This window comes from Pimephales promelas, chromosome 6 (genome assembly GCF_988280905.1).
Source record: "Pimephales promelas chromosome 6, fPimPro1.hap1.1, whole genome shotgun sequence".
NCBI lineage: Eukaryota > Metazoa > Chordata > Actinopteri > Cypriniformes > Leuciscidae > Pimephales > Pimephales promelas.
The window spans coordinates 34,618,259-34,645,226 of NC_142774.1; the positions used below are offsets into that span (position 1 = coordinate 34,618,259).

At 36.8% G+C, this 26,968-nt stretch overlaps 1 protein-coding gene across 2 annotated transcripts in view; it reads left to right on the forward strand.

Moving 5' to 3' along the window:
* Positions 1 to 744: 744 nt before the first annotated feature.
* The window catches only part of sdk1b (sidekick cell adhesion molecule 1b), a 269,066-nt gene continuing 242,842 nt past the window's right edge, over positions 745 to 26,968 (forward strand). Inside the window, exon 1 of one of the 2 annotated variants that reach the window (XM_089132480.1) lies at positions 745 to 1,116. The gene's annotated coding sequence lies outside the window, so the exon portion shown is untranslated. The remainder of the gene's footprint in view (positions 1,117 to 26,968) is intronic. The other variant, XM_089132482.1, reaches the window with a different exon arrangement.

The window sequence follows — 26,968 nt, forward strand, 5'->3', positions numbered from 1 at the left end:
GTGACAGAGACGCGAGTGTTGCATGTTACTTGAGCAAACAGGTGAGCAAATTAATAAAACTAATCAATGTTATATAGTTCCACATGATGAAAAGTTAGAATATGATCTGTATGTTAATCTCTAATGATGATCTAGCTTAGACTCATACAGCCAACAAACAACCTAACTAACGTTCAACACACTCAAATGCAGTTTACTGTGATAGTGAAACTGTTAGAGGAAGAGAAGCAGCGCTGCGTTACCTCAAGTTTAATTCCTCTAATAAACTGAACTGTGCGAGTAATTCAGCGAGTAGTTCGGTAGAATTAAATGTCCTTTATATCCGCGGGACTCGTGTTGCGTGTGGCGCTGGTATACGTCTAGCAGTCGCGCCCTGCTTCATACTACAGTCATGATAAATACATCAATGCATTCACTCATCCATAAAAGATCCATCAGCTTGACGACAAGATCCATAATTCCACTTAATGCAGAATATACATAATTAATATACGTTGTTATTGTAAGAGGTTAGCGACCCCTGGTGGCAAAACAATCTTGCAACTTGTACCTTTAAGGGGCTATATGTCTGCAAACATCTAATGATTAAGATGCTTATTTCTAGGTAAAAAACTGCTGATACACACACACATTGTGTAGGAGGAGCTATTTTGAGTTTGGTTTAATCTAAATTGTTGTGCTATTGGAGCACTGGAATGTTTTGTTAGATTTAGGATCCTTTATTTTGTGGGGACTTTTATTTTGACAGTTGGTGAGAACGTTTGAATAAAAAGATGGCCGCCTCTGACTTTTTCAAACACAAGAAAAGAAAAAGGAAGCTTTAGGAACGTACAAGCATATAGTTTTTTTACTTTGCTATCGAAGCGCTATTGAATCAATTGAACACTACGTGGACATTAGTTTTGACATTTAAGTTGTGACTTTTAACACCCTTTATAGTTTTGACATTTAAGTTGTGCCTTTTAACACCCTTTCTTCAATCAACTACCAATTGTTTGTTGGATTACTGGAATCCATCCTGTCTGATACTACCAACCTACAAAACTTCCCGCTGCCTGCCTTGCTCGGCTTATCAACCTACTACCTGCTGGATTTCCATCTCATCCATCAAAAAAGGTACAATTTAAGTTTCTTTGCGTTGGATAGCTTGTTAGAGAAGTAAACCAATACCTCCCAGCTAACAGTGGTCCGCCATCACACATTGTGTTTTCATTTATGAATATGACCAAATATGACACATTTTTAAATCATATGCCTTTAAGCTCTTCCTTTCCCCCTTCGAAAAACAGTATTTTTCGTTGTTTTCTGCCAAAGACTTGTGTGCGGATCAAGGACGTTGTTCTATACATCTCCCTCTGCCGTTTGATCATCTTCAGTGTGCTATGGCACACACACCCACAGACCCTCATCTGGATTCACACGGGCATATGATTTTGGAACTATGTCAGAAATCAAAAGAATATTTAGGTGCTTGAGATGCTGCTGATGAGTGCAGTTTGGATTTATGCTTTCATTCAAAGACAAATAATTTTGCAAGTCTCTGCTCCTTTGAATCTTTAAAAAAAGGAAAGCACCCCCAGTAGGAGAGCATGGAAACGGTTTGGGGAATAAATTAGGTTGCAGCGAAACGTTGGGGTTTGTGCAATCTGTTGTGTGATTTACTGCTTACCGCTTATGCTGCGAGAAACAATTAAAATTGAACTTTTCTAATAATGTGGCCTTTGTCGGAAATGGTGAAGATGGAGCCATTGGCCTTCTGGAACCGACTGAACTCAACAGAAATGTTGCCTGTTTAACAACAAATTATAGGAACTTCTGCTTTCATAAACCATATAAAGACTATAGCAGTACTCAGCCATGCAGTGACAGTCACCTAAACAGCAAGCGAGAGAATCCTAATGATTTATTGCAGTTGATAGCTACACTTGCTTCTGTGTAAATTTGTAACTGTTTCGATACCTTTTTGATTTTGCATCATTTATGGTCATTATTAAAAGAAAAAGTCAGTTTAGTAACCCCGCAATCACTATATTTGTCAGTGTTAAACTAACACAGTCTCATCCCAAAAAGTCATATAACTGACGTCTTGGGACGTCTTTTGACCATACGTCAATATCCGCCTTTTTAGGGCCCCCTTAAACGTCGGTAGATGGCGATCCCGGCCGTCATACAACTGACGCTTTACCTTTAACGTCAGTTAGGTCAGGGGTTCTCAAACATTTTGGTGCCAGGGACCCCTTTCAGGGGAAAAAAAATTCCAAGGACCCCCCTCATATTTATAACAGTTATTGAGCACAAAGTTAATGTGTGAGCGGCAAATGAAATATTTTTGCACAAAATGAATGGTCTCCACCCAGGGTACTATGCAGGAATTTCTAAATAGCCTACTGAGGTAACGAAAGTGATCTTGCTAGGAATCACTTAGGATCCCTCACTTAGGAATTTTTGATGTTCTTGATCTACACATGTGCATTTTAAGGTGTTTTAAGGCCCCACAATTGGATAACTATAGATTTAGTAGAAGCATGTCAGTCAGTGGCATACATTTTTTTTTTTTGTCAAGATGTCACGAAACACAATCACCTCCAATCAGGAATGGCCTTAAAAGAGAAATGTTTCAATAATTAGGCCTATTCTGCACACAAATAAAGCCCATAAGCCTATAAATACAATGATAATGGCATTATGTTTTTATAGGTGCATGCGTTGTTAATTTGAGCTACTGTAATTAGCTAAAAAAAACATACAGTATATGTTAAATATATGAATCCATAATGTTAATCTCATGGGCACAGTATGTTTCTATTGACCTGCTTTTTCCTTTGTTAAAGTTGAGCTTGATTAATACTTTGCAGACTGATTGTTTCAGAAGTTTTTTTAAAACTTTTATCTAAAACAGCTGTTTGTTAATTAAGGCCTACATCTTATCTCGTACTTTATGACCGTTGACTGAAACGTCGTGCGGGGAACTTTGAGTTCACTTCGACTCAAACATTTTGACATTGACGAGCTATCGTTGTTAGTCTGCTGAAGCACTTCAGACGAGAAGGTCAGTATCATCGCGATGTGCATCCTTGCAACCTCAGTTGTGGGTACGGCCCTGTCACTGTGCACTTTTATTTTGATAATGATCAGACTTCTAATGTCAAATCTAGCAGTGCTAGAACTGACTATTGTGCGCGCACGCGAGACGCCGGGGCGCAATTACATGGGAATTTTTCCTTAGCAGTGGAAACAGGAATACTCTTATTTATGGTCATAAGGCAAGAGTGCATCATCCGAAACGGTAAAGTGTCCATTTTTTTATTTGTGTATAGGCTACATTATAAATGACTACAAAATGTCATGCCTTTTAAAAATACAGAAAAGAACCGGATGCGGGTTCATGCCGTCTCCTTTCTGGCGCACGTCCCGCAAAATCAACAGCAGCGAATAGTCTACTTGACGCAAAGACATAGATTATCTATCTATAGAAAACTTTAAGTGTCTACTTTGTATTGTTTTATGTTAAATGCTTTATATAAGTTACTTAGGAATAAACAGCATGTTTTCAGATGATAAAGAAAACATGACTCATATAGCATGGAAAAAAAAACGTTAGGTTGTAAATTATTTCGCGGACCCCCTGGCTTTAGCTCGCGGACCACCAGGGGTCCGCGGACCCCACTTTGAGAACCACTGAGTTAGGTGACGGGTTAGGTTTAGGGTTAGGTTTAGGTCTGGGGTAGAGTTAGGATCCCATAACCTCATCTACCGACGTTTAAGGGGGCCCTAAAAAGGCGAACATTGACGTATGGTCAAAAGACGTCCCAAAACGTCAGTTATATGACTTCTTGGGATGAGACCGGGTTGGTTAAACATACCACTATTAAAGAGGATATCCTTGAAATGGAAAAGTTTGTGTCCGTTTTTCCCCTTATACTCTTATTTAATTTTCAAATGCTCGCCCTCAACTCATACGGTCCACCTTCAAGTCCACACTTGGCCTCATGGGCTGCTGGGTTGTAGCCCAATGTGTAGACTTCACATAATGGTCCATCAAGGGCGAATCATAGCAGTAAAAGGGGCTTTTATGAGCACTTACTGAATCATAAAATGACAAATGAGACCCTAAGGTTTTAGCTCACAAGAGGAAAGGCCATATGACCTCAGGTTCATATTAAGAGTATAATTTGGGAAAGACCATTGTTTTAACTTTCTCAAACTGTCCTTTTCATAGAGCTGCTCAGAAAATAGTTTGTAGATTTTTTTAGGGCTTTCATTTTAAAGGGTTCGTTCACCCAAAAATGAAAGTTCTGTCAGTATTTACTCACCCTCATGTTGTTACAAACCTCTGTGTGTTTCTTTGTTCTGCTGAACACAAAGGAAGATATTTGGAAGAATGTTTTAATCAAACAGATCTCATTCCCCATTGACTAGGTAGTCAATGGGGAATGAGATCTGTTTGATTAATATGATCTGTTTGATTAATCTGTTTGATTAACATGCCAAATTAGTGCATTTAATTGTAAAGAATGGCTTTGACAAACGCAAAATAGATTTCTGTGAACTGATCATCTTCAATTATATGGAAATAAAACAAATATTATGAATGCATTGACTTCTAAACCAACTTTTTTTACAATGTCTACCACATTCCCGAAGTCTACAAGTTCCTTTGAGGTTATTCTCATTGATTTGATTCATACATAGCATGTAATTTGTTCAAATAAAGTTTTGAAACGACTGATAGTCTTAAATTGTTTTACTTAATTTTTACGTTTTATTTGATTAATCAGACCCATTTTTATTATAAAACCAGGTGTCTGTTGTCATGAGCACTTTTTAAATGAGCACTTTTCACACTTCAGCCACATGATCGAGTCAAACCACACTCTGATATTTCATGGGTTTGTGATAAATGAGTGGACGGCAACGTGCTTCTCAGACAGTCTGTCGAGAGGGTAGAACGAAGGCCCCTGGAGAGACTTGCGAAATACTAATGAGCATGAAGACTTTCAAAATACAAACGCAGAGGCAGACAGACTTGAGCTGCAGGGGCGAATGGGAAAGACAGGGAAGAACAGGGTGGAGGAGAGTCTGCGGGAGAGCTTTCTTAAAAAACCCCATTCATCATACAGGCAGCAGGCTTCAGTTCAGTAAACAGAATGGCGAGCATGTTTGCATGAGGCCGTATGTGTATTATGTGTTTGCATGCGCACGCGCGTGACACGGAGAGTGATGAATGGGATGATTTGCATGGAAATGTTTTCCCAATGATCCTCAGCTCAGTATGCAGCCGGTGCTGTTCATTGCTCACCTGTTGTTTTTGTTGTGACTGGCCTGTGCCCTGTGATTACATGTATTACTAATAATGTGTATATTATGGCAAACTTTATGATATATAAATGTCCATTATTTGTTATAATGTGAAAAACTAAGTAGTTTTGCTTTTGATGTGTTTGATATTACTGCAAAATTAATGCATTTCTGAACAGTTTCCTTGAGGTTTCTGCTGAACATAATTTGGATTTGACATCTACAAGCCATTCTAGCATTATTTCTAGCATTCTATGAAAGAATTCAATTCAAATTGACATCAGTCTTGAATGCACTTTCGATTCAAACAAAATGACATGACTGTAATAGATCTAAAAGTCTATAACAAGAAGCCCCAGATTGTGCTCTCTAAGGAGTTTTAAGTGTGTTTTGTATTTCTACAATTTTTTTCAACAATCCAACAACCATGCCACGTTCAAAGTTACATTAATAAGTTTTTGTTCCCTATTCTGATACTCAATTTTGGACTTAGCAGATCATCTTGACCATTGCTGCAAAGTATGCACTGTTTTTGTGAAGAAAACTTGTACAATGTGCAATGAGTTGTGGGCAATATTAAACCCGAAAAAGTAGACCATTCGGGTATCTTTAGACGCTAATTTTGAATGGGCTGTTTAGGATGGATATAATGTGAATTGGGATGCTGCACATGTCTACGTGCCTACATGCATTGAGTTGCTGCCATGTGATTGGCTGATAAGATGCTGCCATGTAATTGGCTGATAACAAGCAGTTGAACAGGTGTACATAAAGTGGCCTATATCCTTTCACAATACTTTCCACTCTCCAAATCAGTTGGTGGCAGTAATGCACCATAAGCCTATGAAACTCTAGAAGAAGAAGACGACAACAAGCTCAGTAAGTGAACTAAATGCTTTTTAGATTAGATATTATTGTATTGGGAAGTTTTGAGTATTTTAAGAGGTTAAGGAAGTTTTCAAATTTCTAAAATACTAGAAAAAGTTGTCCACTCAGTTGTGCTCCTTTCTGCAAAAACAAAAAACAACAACAAAAAAATGATAGGCCTATGTATGAAAAATTTCAGTCAGGGTTCTGGCCCTATCATCGCACAGACACAGTGCTTGTTAAAATTACGAATGGCTTACTAAAATTACAAATTTTAGTTTGTATGCTTGTTAAAATTGCAAATGTAAAGCTTCTGACCAGAGGTGTAAAGTCCAGGGGTCAGAAAGTAAAAGTCCTGTCATATGTTTATTCTATGTACTCATCCAGCTGATTTCACTAATTAGTTCAATCTCCTGGCTGATAACTATGCTAATTAAATCCAGGTGATTGGAACAACATACTGAGGAGGACTTACTTTCTGAACCTGACTTTACACCTCTGCTTCTGACCAAGGCTGTTATCTCTGCACTAGTTTTACTTGATCTTAGACACTATAGATCATAAAATACTCTTTGGTCACTACAAAATTACTCTGGTATTCAGGGACAAGCATTGAGGTGGTTTGGATTTTACCCGTTATCATTTTGTCTATTTAAATAGAAGATAACATCAGTAGAAAGTATGGAGTGCCTCAAGGATCTGTGTTAGGCCCTCTGTTGTTTTGAATATATATGGTAATATGGCTCTTGGTGATATTATAAGAAAACATAAAATTGTTTTCCACTGTTATACTGATGATACTCCAGATGAAATCTCTAAATTATCCTATTTGACAGAATATGTCATTCAGATAAGACTGAGGTATGACTTGTCGGACAAAAACAAGGGTGATTCACACTCAAAGAGGCTGCTTATATTTGTGTTTTATATCAGGTGTGTTTTCTATGGTTTTCAGGTTTTTTTGTATACTGTTTTTTTTTCTTTACTCTCTTTCCCTTTTATATTATATGAATGGGTTGGAGAACATTTAGGGCAATTCACTCAAAGAGGCTTCTTATTCGTTCTTTTGGATCTGGAATGACAGATCCAACAAAACTGCCACCTGCCGTACCGTGTCTATCTCCACAAATCTCCACAATGCAAAATAAAGAGTTTCATAATATATATGTGGCACTGGGTTGTGGTCTTTTGCTTGTTTGATTGTTATGTGCAGATATGGCCATAATTTTATGTTGGCTACAGTGGTATACATGATTATAAGCGTAATCACGTGTCTGAGACCGACATTCCAGAAATCAAGCTGTTAATACTTTTGTCTCAACAAATTAAATGGCAAGCAACTGGTGACAATGGTGAAATAAAGATACTCTTAAAACATGATATTTTTATTTTTATTGCATTCCACAGGAATCAAAATTGTCAGTTATATTTTTTGCGACAATTGTGCAATTAAGAAAGTGTATTCTCAGATGTGTGTATTGTCTTAGGCTTTTTGTTTAGGTATAAAGGCTTTGTTGAATTCATTTCATGGTCTTGTTTGCTACTTTTTCCTGCGTTTCACATCTAAATGGGCCTTTGTGCATCTACTGAAAAGGTGTCTCTGAAAACATGCTTGAATTTCCACACGTTCCTTTATTTGCTCACTGATTGACTGATAAGGTAAGAAAGAACCGCATCCTTAAGGGCCCTTGAGCCAAGTCCTATTACTCACTGACAGTTCTATTACAGATGTTTTTTTCTTCAGTGATGGAGGTATTTCCTGTTTGAAAAGTGTTGCTTCAGTGGCCATTGTGTGATGACATTACCTTTTCAGCATTACCGCTACTTTTGTGTGTGAACAACATGGGCATGTCCTCCCCACACCAGATAAAAACATGATTCCAAATGAAATGATCGGATCTGAGTCCCAAGGGACAAAAGTAGTTATATTCCTGGGACAAATCTCATTCCTGCCACTCCGCTAATAACCTCCTCAGTCACCTTAGATGACATGATAGAAATGTGTGTGTGAGGGTCTGGAAAATGATTTCTTCAGTTGAATGGACAGGATCTGGTTGAGTCATTGCTGGCTGAAGGTGTGTGTTATGTCACTGTCACCTCACCACACAACAGTGTCCTCCAAACACCTCATCAGCCCAAAGATGGATGCTGTCCACTATGACTCCCTGTAAGTGTCGCCCGTGGTGTGTGTGTGTGAGAATTGAGTTGAGAATGCATTTACCATCCAATTAAACCCCAGAATTTGAATTGGAGTAGCAAATAGGATGCTGAATTAAGATTTGAACTTAATTGAGTGTAATTCCAAAAAGTTCTTAGTTGCTGATGCTTTATTATTATTATTTTACATTATGTACGTAATTGATGTCGGGGATTACCTAAATTATATTAAATTACATTTTTTTTTAAGTCGCTTTTTTGATTTTAATAGGCATGTGCAAGAGTGATAAGAATATAGCAAAAATGTATGCGCCTGACTGTCATGTTTTGGTTTGTTCATGTCATGTTTCATGTCGGTCATGTGATTCCCCTGTTAGTCATGTGATCCTACCATGCGTCTTGTGTTCATTGTTCACAAGTTTGTCTTTAGTCGGTGTAAGGCCATGTGTCTAAGGCCTCATTTAATAAAAAATATTTAATCGGATGTGCCTTTCGTTTACACGGCGACGGTATTTTTGGTGCTTAAAAACACAAAAAATGAAACCACCCTCCAGAGTGGAAATCTTAAAACCTCTAAACCGTCGCGTTCCCATCTAAAGTGTAAAAACACAAAAGTCTGCTAGACAGTGCATGTGCACTCTTAAGAAAAGGTTCTAGCCTATATATAACCTTAAAAGGTTCTATCAGCGCTATGTATTTGGAACCCCTTGAAAGGTTCTATACACTCTTAAAAAAGGGGTTCCTCTGGGTTCTATATAGAACCCTGGGGTTCCATACTTGGCCAATAGAAACTTTTACCAAAAAAAATGGTTCTATATAGAACCATTTTGGAGTTTCATATGAAGCAGGGGATGGAACCATTTCTGGTTCTAAATAGAACCATTTCTTCTAAGAGTGTGGGGCTATGTTGCTGTAGACCACTCAGAGTGCCATGATGACCCGTCCACCGTCGAAAGAGCCTATAATGGCCATGTGAGCATCAGAAATCGACCTTAGAGCAGTGAAAGAAAGCCACCTACTCTGATGATTGCCCTTTTCTTTTACATCACAAGGATGTTCTGTGTACTTGAGCAATATGGCCAAGTCTGTACCACTTGGTCTGCCAAGTGGCGCAACATGATGAGCGACAGGCATCTCACCCATAGATAGTGGGTTCAAGTCCTGTGTGGGACAACTTTAGAATTGTGTATAAACTTGTCATTTCAATTCCTCTATTATCCGGGTAAGAGCTATACTAATCTTCCTGAGGTGATGGCGTAGTGGATAAGACACATGCCTTTGGTGTGAGATCCAGGTTCGAATCCACCGTGAGATGCCAATGTGTCCCTGAGCAAGACACTTAACCCCTAGTTGCTCCAGACGCATGCAACCTCTGACATAGCAATTGTAAGTAGCTTTGGATAAAAGCGTCAGCTAAATGAATAAATGCAATATTTAGCTGAGGAAGTGATGGCCCAGGATGCGCTGTGGGAAGACGAAAGCTGGTTGAGGGAGTGTGAATGTCAGGCCAATGTTCTGATGGGAAACCCTGTGTCTGGGCATTCATGCGGATGTCAATTTGACATGTGAAACCTTCCTAAAGATTTTTGTAGACCATGTACAACTGTTAATGGGAGTGGTGTTCCCTGGTGGAAGTGGGATAATGTCCCTGCTTTCAGCAGGATAATGAACACATTGTTCAGGAAGGATTTGAGGAACATGATGAAGAGTTCAAGCTGTTGCCTTGGCCTCCAAATTCCCCAGATCTCAATCCTATTGAGCATCTCACCATCTTCACCTCTCAACTTGCATGAAGAATATTCTGCTAAGATCGTGATGCCAAATAGCACAGCATACCTTCAGGGGTCTTGTAGAGTCCATGCCTTGGCAGGACGACACCGTTTTGGAAGCACGCAGAGGCCCAACAGCATATTTGGCAGGTGGTCATAATAATGAGGTCATGTATATCACGACTCGGAATGAATTGAGAAAGGCCTTTTCAATATTCAACTTTTAACAATACCAGGCAAGGAACAGAATAAACCAAGGAGAACAAGGAGCAAACGATTTATTAATAGGTAACCTAGGCGACAAACTAGGAAATCGGATCAAGTAATGAAAGTGTAACAGAAGAAACCTAACACTTTATTTATATGAATATTGTGTATATTAATAATAATTAATAAATAACAAATATGATTCATTGATCTTATTTTGGATTTGGTTGGTGAACCCTTGTTTTTCAGGCAAACTGATTGAGTTTATGATTTCTGCAAATACTTTTCAGTTTTGTATGCTGTATGCATCAGATGCTCAGTGAGCGGACTAAGGGCGGTCCATGGGCGTACCGTCTGAGGCTTAGATTATTGTTAACTCCACTGCTTCATCCTTTTAACTTCATTGCAGCAAGATATATTCAACCTTGAAAGGACATATTCTGAATGCTCAAAGTAAGGCAATGTGTTTTGAATTTCAATCCTTTTGAAAGACAAGAGCATTTCTCAACTTTCAGGATTGATTCGGTTAGATAGTAAAATATCTCGCCATATTACTTTTTATTAAGGTGGAAGCGCAGAGCAGAAGGGAAGTCATTGAGCTCTTCTTAAATGGAACTACTAAAAGCTTGACAGGGGCTTCTTGTCATTGCGGGACGGGACATACATCTCGTCAAGGTCTTTCATATAAGAAGCATGCCGTAATGTTCTGTTCGTCCTTCTTTCACCTTCCGCTTCACACATACCGACCCATGTAAACACAAACACATAAATATACAAGCACACACATTTAGACTTACATTGTAATTTTGACTTGCATTGTAATCATATTCATCATTAGTATACTAGTTTGTTTGTTTTACAATATCTCAAGTGAACATAAAGTGTGTATTCCTGATTCATTATTGCCCTGTGTAACTAAATGTGAAAAAAAGGCAATTTATTAATGCAATTTTTGTTAGTTTTTTTTAAATCAAAATGAGTCCAACAAAATATGTTTTTGGAAACATTATTTTAACAAATGTCAGTTTAAATATTAATTTAGGGTCATAGTTATAGTTTTTGTTAATTTGAATTTGATTTTATTTTTTATAGTATTTTCTAAGAATCTATAATACGTGTTTCAATTTAGTTTTAATAAATTGGTAGTGTTTTGTTATTTGTATTCATTAGTTTTAGATGATTTAGCTATACTTATTTTGGGATTTCAAGTTAATCTAAACGAAAATGAGAAATTGTGCCTTGGGAACTATAGCTGAAGTAAAATAAGTTATATTTTTTATATATATATATATATTTTCATTTTGTTTCGAGTAACAATTAAAAAAAAGGATTTGGGTTATAGTTCATGCTAATAGTGCTCACCTGTAAAAATGAATATGCTTTATCTAATCACAAAAAAAAGTGTGGCAACAGATTACAAGCAATATTATTAATTAAATTTAACAAATTAGAATTGAGTAATAATGAATCAAATTTAATCCTTAAAAGTTAACCATTTAAAACGAGTAAAACAACCAAAAAACCCCCCCAAAAAACATAAATTTAAGTCACATTGTAAAGTCACCATTATTTAAGTCACATGTTTTAAGTCACCATTATGGGGATCGGTGTTTGTTTGTTACTGTTTTCTCCTTGAATAATTTAATTAATTATAACTCAATTCTAATTTGTTACATTTAATTAATAATATTGCTTGTAATCTGTTGCCACAAGTTTATTGATTAGATAAAGGGTATTCGTTTTTACAGTGTACAAGTTGCTTTCTCTGGTCCTTTCCTTCCTAAAGCCATGTGCAAATTGAATACCTTTAAAATCTATTATTTTGGTTATAAGCATGAGGTGTAAAAAAGCCATTTTAATTGGTGAAACCTCTTCTTCAGCATAATATGACTTCTAAAACCAGCAATGTTTACCTGCAGGCTGTGTGCGTGTGTGACATTTCCTTCATCTTTTACATCACAGTCCTCAACATCATTCGTCATTGACTCTTGTTTTGTTCTTATTGCACCTGAGGGATGAGAGGAAGGGAGATACTAGGAGAATCCATGGAGGGAGGGAGCGAGGGGGACCTTTGACATTTTGCTAATTCAACAGCACAGAGGGGAAGTGTTTCAACATCATAGTCAGTGCCTAGAGCAGAGTTAGCGAATACGATCGGCAGCACAGGAGGGATGTAAAGTGGGATATAAGGAGAGTGAGATACATTGTGTGTGTGAGAGAGCGAGAGAGAGATAGAAAAAGACTAGCGTGCAAGACAGATATAGAGTGTGGGGAGATTGTGTGGGTTTCTTCACAGTGCGGATGGGAAAAAAAACCCAACAAAAAACAAATGGATTAAGGTCAGAGACGTCTGGATCTGAACTCAACCTGTCACACATTGATTATTATTAACAATAATAATAGTAATCTCTAATCCCTCAGCATGAATTACACTATTATACACAGCTCATTGTTTTACCCATGCAGGAATTATAGCAGAGGGGATTATTTCATACTATTGTCATGACCGTGAAAACAGTTTTAAGCAATGAAATTCATTAAGCTGAAACTTCATTAGCCACGTGTCTCAGAGCAGGAAAAAGTGCAGTCTCAAAGTCTGACATTTTCTGTGTTGTCAACAGAGTAAGGCTATGTCAACAGGGATTCTGAAGATTAACATACAAAAATGTTTTATATACTCTTCAGTTTGAGATGGGAAAGATGTATTTCATGTCTTTGAACGAAGTCCATGGCTGCATTTGGTTGTTCAGAAATGCAGTAAAACAGTAATATTGTGAAATATTATTTTAATTCAAAATAGCTATTTTCTATTGAATGTATGATATTTAACCAAAGTTCAAAAGAAAAGCATTTGTTTGAGATTGTTTACAGGAAGTTTTACCTTTCACTGTGAAGATCTAAATATCGAAATCGTCTTCCATTGCGATGAGGCGTATTGCATTCACTTGAAGAAAAAAAATCTACTCTGTTTTTCTGAATTAACAATTTCATTTTTCATGAGAAAACTTTTTTTTTTTGCTCTGTTTTTCTGAATTAACGAGTTATTTTTCATGAGAATTTTTTTGCTCTGTTTTTCTGAATTAATGAGTTAATTTTTCATGAGAAAAAAGTTTTTGCTCTGTTTTTCTGAATTAATGAGTTAATTTTTCATGAGAGAATTTTTTTTGCTGTTTTTCTGAATTAATGAGTTAATTTTTCGTGAGAAAGTTTTTGCTCTGTTTTTCTGAATTAATGAGTTAATTTTTCGTGAGAAAGAATCCATGAAAAATTAACTTGTTAGTTCAGAAAAACAGAACAAAAAAAAATCCATGAAAAATTAACTTGTTAATTCAGAAAAACAGAGCAAAATATTTTTTTCTCATGAAAAATTAACATCAGTAATTCAGAAAAACAGAGCAAAAACTTTTGTTCTCATGAAAAATTAACTCATTAATTCAGAAAAACAGAGTAGATTTTTTTTCCTTCAAGTGAATGCAATGCGCCTCCGTAATTTCCTGTATATCTAAATATGTTTAGATCTTCACAATGAAAGGTAAAACTTCCGAAATCTCTGTGTAAACAATGAGTGACGTACACGCGCGAGAGATCACTTTCTGGGCTTTCCGGCGCATGCGCAGACAGAAGCACCTGCTCCCTCAGAGTATAATGGATGTGACTGTGATTACAAGAGGTAAAAACGACAAAAATACTCTTTGTTTTCTCACACAAACCGCTCGTTTCGTGTCTCATGTGTACTTACATTTACGAGTCAGTCATTTAATCAGGTTTAATTTGGACTTCTCTGTGCATGCTCTTTGAGGTGGTGATCATAGACCTCCATTATATGACTGACAGACAAGAACGGTTTGACCTAAAAAACATCAAAATTTAAAATACTGCGGAAACAAAGACACCTACATCTTGGATGCCCTTGAGGTAAGCTAAAACATCAAAAATCAATTTCAAAGTGAACTATCCCTTAACTGAAGATAGAACTCCACATCAGCAAAATAAATTCATCAACTAACCATTCAGAGACGTCCTGTTTCAGTCTACATGTTGTCACTTCCTCTTGAGTCTTTCCATCTTTGACTGACTCTGTTTTAACATTAAAGGCAGAATATTTTCTATAATTTTAGTGTGTCTGCGCTGCTAACATGGGCTCTGGAAACCCCGCCCTCTGCAGCAGAAAATTTGCATTTAAAGGGCCAGACACAAAACGGTGCATTTTTACAAACCCTAAAAAAGTGACAAATTTAACATGCTATATAAAAATATCTGTCTGTGCTAAAACTTAACACACACACTCTGGGGACATCAGAGATTTATTTTACTGTTATCATTTTGAATAAGTGATCTCTAGCATTAAAACTTAATAAATACTGTGCCCTTAAGCATCCAGACACTTTTTGAGCCCACTATTATTAGTCAGTTTATATATTTTAACCATTGTCGAGGGATTAATTTTAAGTTACTGTAGATCTGATCATTTTTAGTCATGGCATATGTATTAATTAGACTGTGTACTGAAGAGCACTGCGCAGTGCCTTAGGAAACTACTGTCCTTTAGTCAAGCTAATGTCAGTTACATTAACAGTATAGCAGGGGCATTGTCACAGTTTCACAGAAAGGTCCCCTGCAGTTCCAATTTAAAATTGGGTTTGTCATTTTAAGGGCTGAAAGTGGTTTATTCAACATTAGCTGTGCAAGACTGCCTTTTGACCGCAGTTTTATGAAGTTGTGAAACTCCCACCACAGTGAGGATTGATTGGATTGAAAACACTTAATGTTAATTAAGTACAGTAATCTCCCCGCATGACTTCTTATTCCCGTAGTCGGGTGATGGCGGAGTAATTACCTTTATTGTTAAATAGGTTGTATAGCGGAGGGATTTTTTTAAATTAAACCATTTTGTTTTAATACCACAGCCAGGACATCATTCAAAAAAGACATCATACGTGTCACCAGGAAGTACAACTAACCAGAAATTACATTTGCATATTAATCAATTAAAGACTAATATGTGCTTGTCCTTCAGCTTCTCTCCTACTGTCCGGACCCGTTTCTGAAATGAGGCCGTCTTTTCATTTCAGCATCACCTAATTTCCAGATGAACAGTCGGTCGACGGGAAGGACGTGCTGTGGGACTATTGCATTACCCAGAGGACAATTGATTTATCAAACAGAATTACAATGGTTTATGTCATGGCACGCACACTAATGATCTGAACTTAAGTTCATTCTCCATCCTCCTTCAGAAGAGTTTGTGCGACAAGTGTGTGTGTGTGTGTTCTGCTCTTTGGTATAAAGAGACAGCTAGAATATATACCTTTGCAATGTCAGATGTGAGTCCTTTTGATGAGCTTCAGAGGTTGTCCCGTTATGAAGTATGTCCTCCAAAAGTCCATTTGTAAAATGGTTTGTCTGAAGTCTGTGGTTAATATTTATCTAAAGATTCATCAAAAGTGACTTGTCTGGAATATTCTTGATTCGGATTAGTCGATTGTGGCATTAAACATTGTATAATTACCGGAAAGATGAAATGCACTATACACAAAGTTTGCCCCAATTTTCAGTCTAGACGAGTCTGCCCTATAGTTGGCCAAAGTCAGAGCCAGTATATGCAGATTTTGGGCAGCTGGAGTTAACTTAACGGATTTAGTAGAAAATCACAGTGTAAAAGATTCAGCCTATAATTCCATGTTTGATATTTTAAGACCATTTTAAACATAGCTTTTGCAAATATTATTTTCATTTGTCATGCATCTCAATGAGGCGCATGTATTTGCATGAGTTGGTGTTTGGAATGACGTGAAGAAAGTCTGAAAGTGTGGATCCTCAATCATGTATGATGCTGAGATTTTTCTCACAGCCATTTATGAAGTTGCACGATGCCTGTAGTGTTTAAAAAGCCATTTTAAAAGTTGTGGTATTTTCAAGATTTTTAAACCAAATTGGCTGCATTTGATCAACAGTGAAAACAACAATATAGAGGGAATGCATTGACGTCACTTTCCCGCCAGAACAACCCCCCTCAGCCTGACTGAGTGGCAAAAGATCTGCTGCGTGGCTGTATTTAATAGGGTAAACTACAAAAATGCAACTAAAACGAATTTTTTTTATCAATTTAAACTAAATGTTTGACTCAATATGGTGTTACTAAAGATCCAGTGATCCATGGATATTGACATGCAGCCAGGAATCGTGTTGCCTGACATTTATGTTTGCCTGATTTCAGCACCGGGGAAATTAAAGCAAGTAAAGCTCTTTCCCACTTTATATGTGTTGTGTTTGTTTTTCGCTGCATTCACCCTAAAAACAAATACAGCCGCTCAGTCTTTTTGCCACTCACTGTGAGTAACTGCAGGCACTCCGGCCGACAGTGACGTAACGCGCATACCCTCTATTGTGAAATATTAGATTTAAAAAAAAAGGAATTTTCAGCATCATTCCTCAAGTCTTCATGATTCTTCAGAAATCATTCTATTATGCTGATATGGTGCTCAAGAAACATTTTTTATAAATTTTGAAAACATTTTTTGTGGAAACTGATATTTTTTGGAGGATTCTATGAATTAAAATTTTAAAAGAACGGCATTTTTTGGGGGAAAAGTTTCGTAAAATTAGAAGTGTCTTTGGTAAGACTTTATTTCGGTCCACTTTCGACATTCTACTAAGTAACTTTTCAACTTCATGTCAACTAACTGTCATTAGAGTATTAGTTGACTGTCCGCTTAATATCTGTTAACACTTTATTTTGTTGGTCCCCCAACAGAAATTCAACTGACTATAAGTAACTTGGCGACTACAAGTAAACTTATTCTCCTAACCCAAAGCTTATAATAGTCTAATGAGAGTTAGTTGACACGTAGTTGAAAAGTTGAAAAGAAAAGACTATCGAAATAAAGTGTAACCATGTCTTTTACTGTCATGTTAGAACAATGTACCTTGGATGGAAAAAAAAAAAAACTGTGCCTGTGCGTGTGTTTTGTTTTGTTTTTGTTTTCATTCTGTTCCCTGTTCTGCTTTGCCCGAGTTCTGTTCCCTATTTAGTTTCCCTGGTTATTAATTAGTTCTTGAACCTGTTCTGTTTTACCTTGCTTGCCCTCCCCGTGTATTTATAAAACCCTTTGTTTTGTCTGTTTATTGTTCTGTGTCGTCTATTTAGATTTGGTTGTTTATTATTATTACTTCTGCAATCTCCTGTGTGTTCCTAGTCTGGTAGTTTATAAATTTGTATTGCTGGATACTCCTTCATCGTGTGCTCACTACTGCCAAACATGACAATATATACAGTATTTAAAATATATTAGGTCATTGCAATATATATACTGTATATATATATACATTTGTATATATATATATATATATTGCAATGGTCTACTACTGTTCCTAGGAGAATCTTTCAACTAATCCACTGTCAGTGGTCCAGATCAACCTGACCACACATTATTCTGCCTTTGGCATGGCCAGATGTTCATTCACTTTTGATTAGAGTTGATTTTTTTTTTATTTTAAATATAAAAAAGAGAGTAATACAACTGGCTCAGCAATGTAGGAACTTGGTTGTCTTAAACAATGGTCAAAGAGTCTGCTAAAAGAGTCTTTGCAAAAAAATGATTGATCAGAATCAAGTATTCCAGGCATATGTAATAATATGAAGTTAAAACTTTGCCACAATGAACATGTTATTAAGTGCCATGATGCCAACGTTACGATTAAATATTTTGTCATGTGAATCTATTACAATATCTAAACATGCTGCTTCTTGGAAACTGTATTGGATCATATGGGAAAGAAGCTTAAAGATTGTCTCAAAATTGCTAATCCTTTGCTCTCCAATTCATGCGTTCATTTTATGGAAAAACTGCAAGAAAGAAATCACAGAGAGCAGGTGGGGAAGCCAGATAGCAGAACTGCTTTGATCTTGAGCAATTCTTAACACGTCTTTGAAAATGAATTCACTTCAATTATGAGAAGTGTTCCTCTCCCTGCAGATAAAACAACACAAGCCGTGCATTTGCGCACTTGCAAATGAGAGCAACAAGTCTCTTCCCTCTGCTACAGCACGCGAGGGAGACACCGAGGAATCATTAGAATGAGCTAGAATAAGCAAATGGTGAGAATTTCACGAAAACACGCAACTCTACAGTGAGACTCATTTGTTTCGGATTTACTAACAAGCTCCCAGATGGGGCTTATACTTTACGTGGTAACTATAACATCTAAGGTTTTTCATGTTCACAGGGAAAAATTCAGTGCAGTTCTGCTCTAGAGGAGGAAGGCAATATTAGAGAGAAAGAAATATTATTACTTTTACTATTTAGGAATTTTCAATGAATTCATGCTGCTATGAGGTGAATTGTATAGAGAAACGCAATGCTAATGAAAAAAAATCATGTGGATTACCCAACACATTCTCATCCTTTGGCGTCACATGACATTTCGTCGAAATACTACGCACATGGCATCCTTTAGCGTCAACGTAACACGCACTGTTATGGGTATAGGTTTAGGTCTCTGCGTCTCATATTGACGCTAAAGGATGCCAGTCAGCTGTATGACGCCTTGGGTTCTGCGTGTTATACTGACGCTAAAAGGTGCATAGTATTTCGACGAAATGTCATATGGCGTCACCTATATGAGAACGGGCTCACAGTCGGCATTGAATAAATGACCTGCTTGCTTACAAAAATTCAGAACATTCCCAATTGGTCTAGCAGATCTCAGACTGTGCCATTTCAACGGGGTGTCCCTCAGGGATCAGTATTGGGTCCTACTCCAATTAGTTTCTATATGCTGCCTCTTGTGTAGATTATCCAGAAGAATGGTCTGGGCTATCATTGCCATGCTGACAATACCCTGATTCAGTTCTGCCTCTTCAAATAAAGGCCTGGATGAAGTATAATTTTCCTAAATTAAATTGTTATAAAACATTTAACTTTTAATTTGTTTTAATTATTTAGCATTTATCTCCACAATCACATAACTTATCCACAAAAATAACAACAAACTGTTTTATCTCTTTTCCTTTCTGCATTTCACTTCTGCTCAAGCTGATCTAGCTTAAAGGGATACTCCACTTTTTTTTGGAAATAGGCTCATTTTACCACTCCCCCAGAGTTAAACAGTCGAGTTTTACCGTTTTCGAACATATTCAGTCGATTTTTTTTATATATTTATTAGAATATCAGTAAACAGTCCCATTGACTTCCATAGTATATTTTTTTTCCTACTATGGAAGTCAATGAGACCAGAAACTGTCTAGTAACTGCACAGTCTTCTAAATATCAGAAAATTGTCTGAATGGATTCGAAAACGGTAAAACTCGACTGTTTTACTCTGGGGGAGTGGTAAAATGAGCCTATTTCCAAAAAAAGTGGAGTATCCCTTTAAACAGTACTTGAAACATGACATTGCAGATATTGTTGGCCCTTATGATAAATTGCATGCAATGTTCATCATTTGCAAGTCACTGGATAAAAAGAGCATAGTGAAATGAAATAATTCTTGTAATGAAATATTGATACGTTCTGGCATTTGAACAGTGATAGATTATAAACAGTAGCCTAGCTTTCCCGTATTGCATTGGATAGACTACATCAGCGGTGTATCTCTCCATCTTAGAACGAGTGAGTAGGGGCTTGTACACCAGAGAGAGAGAGAGAGAGAGAGAGAGAGACAAGAGGGTGGATGAGCGAGAGAGAGAGAGAGAGGATGAGGGTGTGTGGCTGAGTGTAGCTGACATGATTAGATTGCATTAGATTCACAACAAACAGCTGCGACCTGCTTACCTGCAGCAGCCTGATCAACTCACTATTCACAGACACATTAGTCCAGAAATTGCACGGTGTTCCAAAATTGGTGAACACAGACACTCATTCATTCCAGGTCACAGAATGTGCACGAACTGTAATGCCTATATTAATGCATATTTGAATAAGAGCCCTTGAATGAAACTCTATACCATTTAATTCAGAGGTAACAAAAACATGCAAACATGCATTTAAACATAATAACTCAAGACCTTTGATATTTGCCTTACATCTGAATGTTTTCCTTGTTAATGTAAAACCAGTGTGCAAATTGCAAAGGGGTTTGAGAGATTTCACACTGTACCAAACAAAAGTTTTTATGTTTTTGAAAGAAGTCTCCGCCACTGGCTGCTTTTTCTTAATCATTAAGACATTATATATATATATATATATATATATTAGGGCTGTGCAAAAATTAATTGCGATTAATCGCATCCAAAATAAAAGTCTGTGTTTACATAATATATTTGTGTGTGTGCTGTATATAATTATTTTGTATAAATACACACACATGCATGTATATATTTAAGAAAATGTGTTATTCATATATAAAATATTTATATTTTTAAAATATAGATTATGTATTTATATATATATGCAGAATTTAGGTGCAAATAATTCTTAAATAATACATGCATGCATAGGTAATTATATATGCAAAATAATTATATACAGCACACACAAATATATTATGTAAACACAGACTTTTATTTTGGATGCGATTAATCGCAATTAACTTTTGCACAGCCCTAATATATATATATATATATATATATATATATATATATATATATATGAACTAGGAAGGTTGTGCACTTTAAATAATTTATATTTAGTTTACTTCTAATAATTGTGTTTTTTGACTTGAAATGTTTTTTTTCTATTAAGGTCTATGTAATCATGTTTCAACTTAAAAGTACAAAATCCCAAAGCGTTGTCTAAACACAAACCATTTATGTTAAATAAAAAATTATTTTATTCAGTATAGTGCGAGCCAACTTCCATTTTGCGCGAACTTAATTTGATTGTGTTCAATCTGCTTAAATATATGTACAATTTAAGTTTACTTAATCCGTGTGTGTTGGATTACATGATTGATTTGTGTTGCATTAACTGAAACTGGGCGGTGCTTTTAGTTCCCAGCAAGCTTTGCATGTGGTTGAATTAAGCGAGAATAAATGTTAAAATTAAGTGTTATTTTATGTTTTTCTGAGAAATTTCAGCCCATTCTCATTCCAAGGCGTCATGTAACTGACGCTTTTGACCATGCGTCAACATCCGACGCACATGGCACCCTTTAGCATCAATATGAGATGCGCCTCCTAGCGGTCTAACCCTAACCCTAGTCCAGACATAAACCTACCGCGTCATCAAAATGACGCTAAAGGTTGCCATGTGCGTCGGATTTAGACGCATGGTCAAGTCAGGTAGATGACGCCCTAGGATGAGAATGCATTGGAAATTTAGAAAAGGGGGAGACTTGTGTAATTGGGTTTAATGTTAAATTACATTGGAATTATTAAATCATTTAAATTACAGTGGGTTACCATTGTGGAGCATTTTGTTTGGCTGTCGACTGATTTAGTTATTTTCTATTGCTTTGATTGAAGGAGCATGTCAATTTTAGCATTTAAGATGCTAATATGTGCTACTGCTAGCAAATAGCTAGCAATAGTCTATCAATTTAATTATGTGTCACTGAAATAAATGAAATATTAATGGATGAATGAATATAAAAAATACCTGAATCATGTCAGGAAGCCTTTAAAAATTCACTTTGGGACTACTTAAATTGGTAACTTAAAATTACTTAATTCCATGATGTTGAAGTTACATAAACAAATTATGTTTGTTTAACGTAATCCAGTTATGTGGAACCTGTTGATGTATACAGTATATAGTGTATATATATATATTGTATGTATTAGTGTATATATATATATATATATATATATATATATGAAGAGTTCAGATGCAAAAGCCTCTAAATGCCATTTGAAATTTTCTTCTTTAATGATGATTTTTATCAAACTTTTATATTTAAGTTCAGTAATTTCACTTAAATAACAATTAATAGGTAATTATCATTGCCATTTAAGTGAAATCACTGAACTTAAATATACAAGTTTGATAAAAATCATCATTAAAGAAGAAAATTTCAAATGGCATTTAGAGGCTTTTGCATCTGAACTCTTCATATATATAATAAAAATATTTTTTTCTTAGTTGTGAAGATGCCGGCATAAAGCTTGTATGTGTGTTCTGCATACAGAGAGCACAGAACTGCAGGTCCTGGTCCACAAATCAGAACATTTGCATAATGTGACAGGAAAGAGTAGTTTGACATTTTAAACTCCCCAGTTGTTGTACGACGTAATTCAGCAGGAAATATTCCAGTTGTTTGGGCTTAGGGAGCAGAAACAATACGAGAATAGAGAGAACGGTAAGACAGGTCAGGACTGTGTTGCCAGATTTGCGGGTCAATTCATAGTGTATCCTGGAAATTAGACCACAAAATAGGCTATAGCTTGGATCAACTTCACAAACAAGACCAAAGTAGCTTATAAAAAGTGGACATGGACTGACCGAGGGGTTGAAGGTTATAAAGCTGAGTTGGTCGATGGCAGCGGTTAACCGGTCCTGATGCTTAGTGTCAGCTTGACATATTAATGCTGGAGCAGCTTAGACTGACTGAAACCAATTATTGCAGAGGAAAAAGTTACGTGTCGTTCACAGAAGCGCACACACACACACACACACACACACACACACGGAGGAGACGTTTGGTTAAGCACTGCTCCAACAAACTGCTACCCTTTCTGAAGTCTTTTTCTTTATCAGAATTATTGCTCTTAAGGGAAGCCATGCTCTACTCTTTCGCTCTCTCTCTCTCTCTGTCGACACAAACCAGCACATTCTTGCTGAATTAACTGTCAGTGATTGAATTTTTACACTGGAGGCAATTAGGTATATATAAATTAGTTTTTGAAAAGTGGTTAAATAGGTCGTTTCACAAAGAGGATATGGAGTATATAGAACATTTGTGCTACAGTGAAATTTTTCATTTGATTCTTTTAACTTTTTTAATACATGTCTTATTGTGCATGATTTATCACTGCACATAATTCAAAAATGCACATCACATAAGCTTGGTAGGGAAAACACATTGCCAAATAAATTTAGCCAGTGATTTAAGCAACTTTTAAAACAAGGCATAGCTCGGTAACACTTTATAATAACTACACACTAATAATCATTAGTTAAGTATGAGTAAGCAGTTAATTCATCATTCATAAAGCATTAGCAGTTTATAAATACAGCTATAAATGCTTTCTTCTTGATTTAAAAGCATATCTATAAGGCGTGTAATAATTGTATTTTCATACTTTGTTACTGATCAATTAATAATTTCTAAATGAAGTATAGCATTATTTACAAACCAGTTATTTAAGAGTTGTCAGTCATTCATAAGATCACTTGGAAAGTGTAAGTAAATGTAGTAAGCAAGAAGAAAGCATTATAGCTGTACTTATAAACTGCTTATTAATGTCTATTAATGTTTTATAAATGATGAATTAACTGTTTACTCATGCTTAACTAATGATTAATAGCGTGCAGTTGTTATAAAGTGTTACCGATTACTTAAATCTTGCCAATAATCTTGCAGTCAATTTTTGCCACTTTACGTTACACGTTTCAACCATATCCAAATAAAACTAATAAATAATTCAAAGTATTATATGTGCTTATTGGCGTTATTTAAATAATAATAATTACAAATTAATGATCTATTTTATATTTAATTATTCATTTATATACATTTATACTTATTATTACTTATTTTAACAATTGTGTTTCATTTTGGATATATACCACATTATACAGGTAATGAATGGGTGGTGTATTCCACTTCACGTTGACTTTACAGTTTACATTATTAAATGTGGTCCTCAATGACTAGAATTGAATTGAGAATGTATTCATGTTCCTGTAGCTCAAACCATAGGTTCTGCTGCATCCGAAGTCAAATACTTCCCTATAGTATGTGAAAAACAGTATAGACCCCTTTTGCGCCGACGTCACAGTTACGTCACGGCGCTAGCTGGAGGCAAAACAAAGTGAAAACTGGAGGCGGTCAATGCAAAACAGCACAGATTCGGCTACATAATAAGAAGCTTAAATAATTGTTACTATTATTAAATGTCATCTTGTTGTGTTGTTTGGTGCAAAAATTTATGAAAAATTAATATGCTGTATCTGGAACTTTTATTTCTAGAAAATATTCACATGATTAAAATCGCACTGTAATGTCACTCTTTACATTGTCGTGGTCTCGGCGCTGGCTTGGCAGAACTGCGGATCGTACACACAAGTGTTGTACAGGACCATATCTAAAGATTTATATGCCCTCAGTTTCTCTTTACGATCGGTTTCTCTGTAAGGTAGGTGTAGAAGTCAGGCCACTCAACCGAGGTAACGTAACGTTAATCCTGTCAGATCGTCCATGCATTGAGTGAGCGTGTAGACGGCTACGGGTCGGCCAATCTGGTTCCGTCCGTTAAAAATAACTTTTGAAAATAACAATCGCGGTCCTGGACACTGAGTGACCTTACACATTAAGATAATATCGGATTTTCTCCAGTCATTGTTAAAAAACAAGCTAACAATCCTTGCTAACTAGCGTTAGTGAAGCGGCCAGATGGATCTTTCTGCCTCCACCTAAGCTCCGCCCACAAAAAACGTCACCATGTTTACCAACTGTAAAAGGGTCTATACCAACAGAGTAGTTTGTCCAAATTCATTTAAAAAAAAAAAAAAAACAGTAGGCAAACAGTAACCACATGACCTACTGCTTACGGCAAGATTCTGAAGCACACATTCAGTGGACATTTTACTATCCCATGAGACCACGGGAGAGGATTTATGAATCCACTGCAGTGACGCAACTCACGCTGCTAGGTCACATGACGTATACAACATGATGGATGTAGTACGTCCGAATTTCATTCATACAATCCATATTCATACACTATTTCGGATGCAGAGAAGGTCTTTACTAGAAAGTTATAGGCAGATGAGTTTGATCAAGGTTGGGGTTAAAGGGCCCAAGTTGAGAAACCCTGCTGTAAAGCAGCGCCAAAGTTGTGGGTTCAATTCCCATTGAATGCATGAACAAGTAAAACGTATACCTGCAATGCAAAGTTGCTTTGAGTACATGTTACTCTGCGGGGAAAGCTGTGTTTTTCTTTGGACGTCTTGAATGAGATGCTTAAAAATATCTGTTCAATCCATCCCTTTGTTTGAGCACTTCAGAGGCCTTGCCTCAAGCAAAGGAGTACAAACATGACAGCCAACCTGTTAAGATTCTAAATGCATATTTCAACAAGCAACATTCATTTGAGAAAGAGGAAAAAAGAGAAATCCCCTAATCTTGCGGTTGCGAGGTGCAGTCTGAGGACGCTTTGCTGCGGTCTCATCTACCCAGCGCTGCTCTTTCAGGCTTAGGGCTTTGCCGAAGAAATTCAGACTTAATCAATTAAACATGAGCTTTTCTCTGTTATGTAAATGTATTATCAACAAAACCTCATTTGAATCTCACCACGCCTGATTCTTTTTGCCTCGTTCTCATTGCCATTCTCTCTCGCATTTGACGAGGGACGGTCTCTTTGATACATCTGTTTGAGACGGCGGGACGTTTCATTATTTATTGCTCAAATTTGTTTCCCTCTGAGTGTGTGTGTGTGTGTGTGTTAGGAGGTAAACACAAGACACCTGTGATGTATTGGTCACACTAGGAGCTGACGTGAACAGAGTTCATCTATTACGGGAGATGGAGTGAGACAGGATTGCATTACCTAAGCACCTCCAGTGTGGGGGATGAGAGGGTTTAAACAGGGCAAGTTAAGATACATGAGGCTATTCGCCACTCTGAAGTAAATGTGCACTTGTAGGTGTTTGTTAGTGAGGAGAACGAACATCAGATTTCGTAACCTTAGCCATTTTTCATGCGCTTCAGGGGTTCTTTAGGGTCCAGGTGTTAGTGCTGTCCAGTCCAACAATGGACACTGAATCACTGTACCACCTGTGGTGGAGCTGCTTCCAGGTGGTGTCAACTAGACATTTTTTTCAAGATAATATGAATGCAGCTTGCCCATGAAAAACTTGCCACCGAATGTGATGATGTCACTCTTGAGGGTGGGTGCCGCAAATCGGCATAGTGTGATTTCTGAAGGATAATGTGACAATGAAGACTGGAGTTATGCAGGTTTGGTGTTATACATTTTATGCTACTGTTCAAAAGTTTGATAGTAGGTAAGAGTGATGAAAATATGTATATACTGTACATTCACCTAAAGGATTATTAGTGGCATTGAGTCAATAAGGTGCTGAAAGCATTCTTTAGAAATCTTGGCCCATATTGATAGGATAGCATCTTGCAGTTGATGGAGATTTGTGGGATGCACATCCAGGGCACGAAGCTCCCGTTCCACCACATCCCAAAGATGCTCTATTGGGTTGAGATCTGGTGACTGTGGCGGCCATTTTAGGACAGTGAACTCATGTTCAAGAAACCAATTTGAAATGATTTGAGCTTTGTGACATGGTGCATTATCCTGCTGGAAGTAACCATCAGAGGATGTGTACATGGTGGCCATAAAGGGATGGACAAGGTGAGAAACTATGCTCAGGTAGGCCGTGGCATTTAAACGATGCCCAATTGGCACTAAGGGGTCTAAAGTGTGCCAAGAAAACATCCCCCACACCATTACACCACCACCACCAGCCTGCACAGTGGTAACAAGGCATGATGGATCCATATTCTCATTCTGTTTGACAAATTCGGACTCTACCATCTGAATGTCTCAACAGAAATCG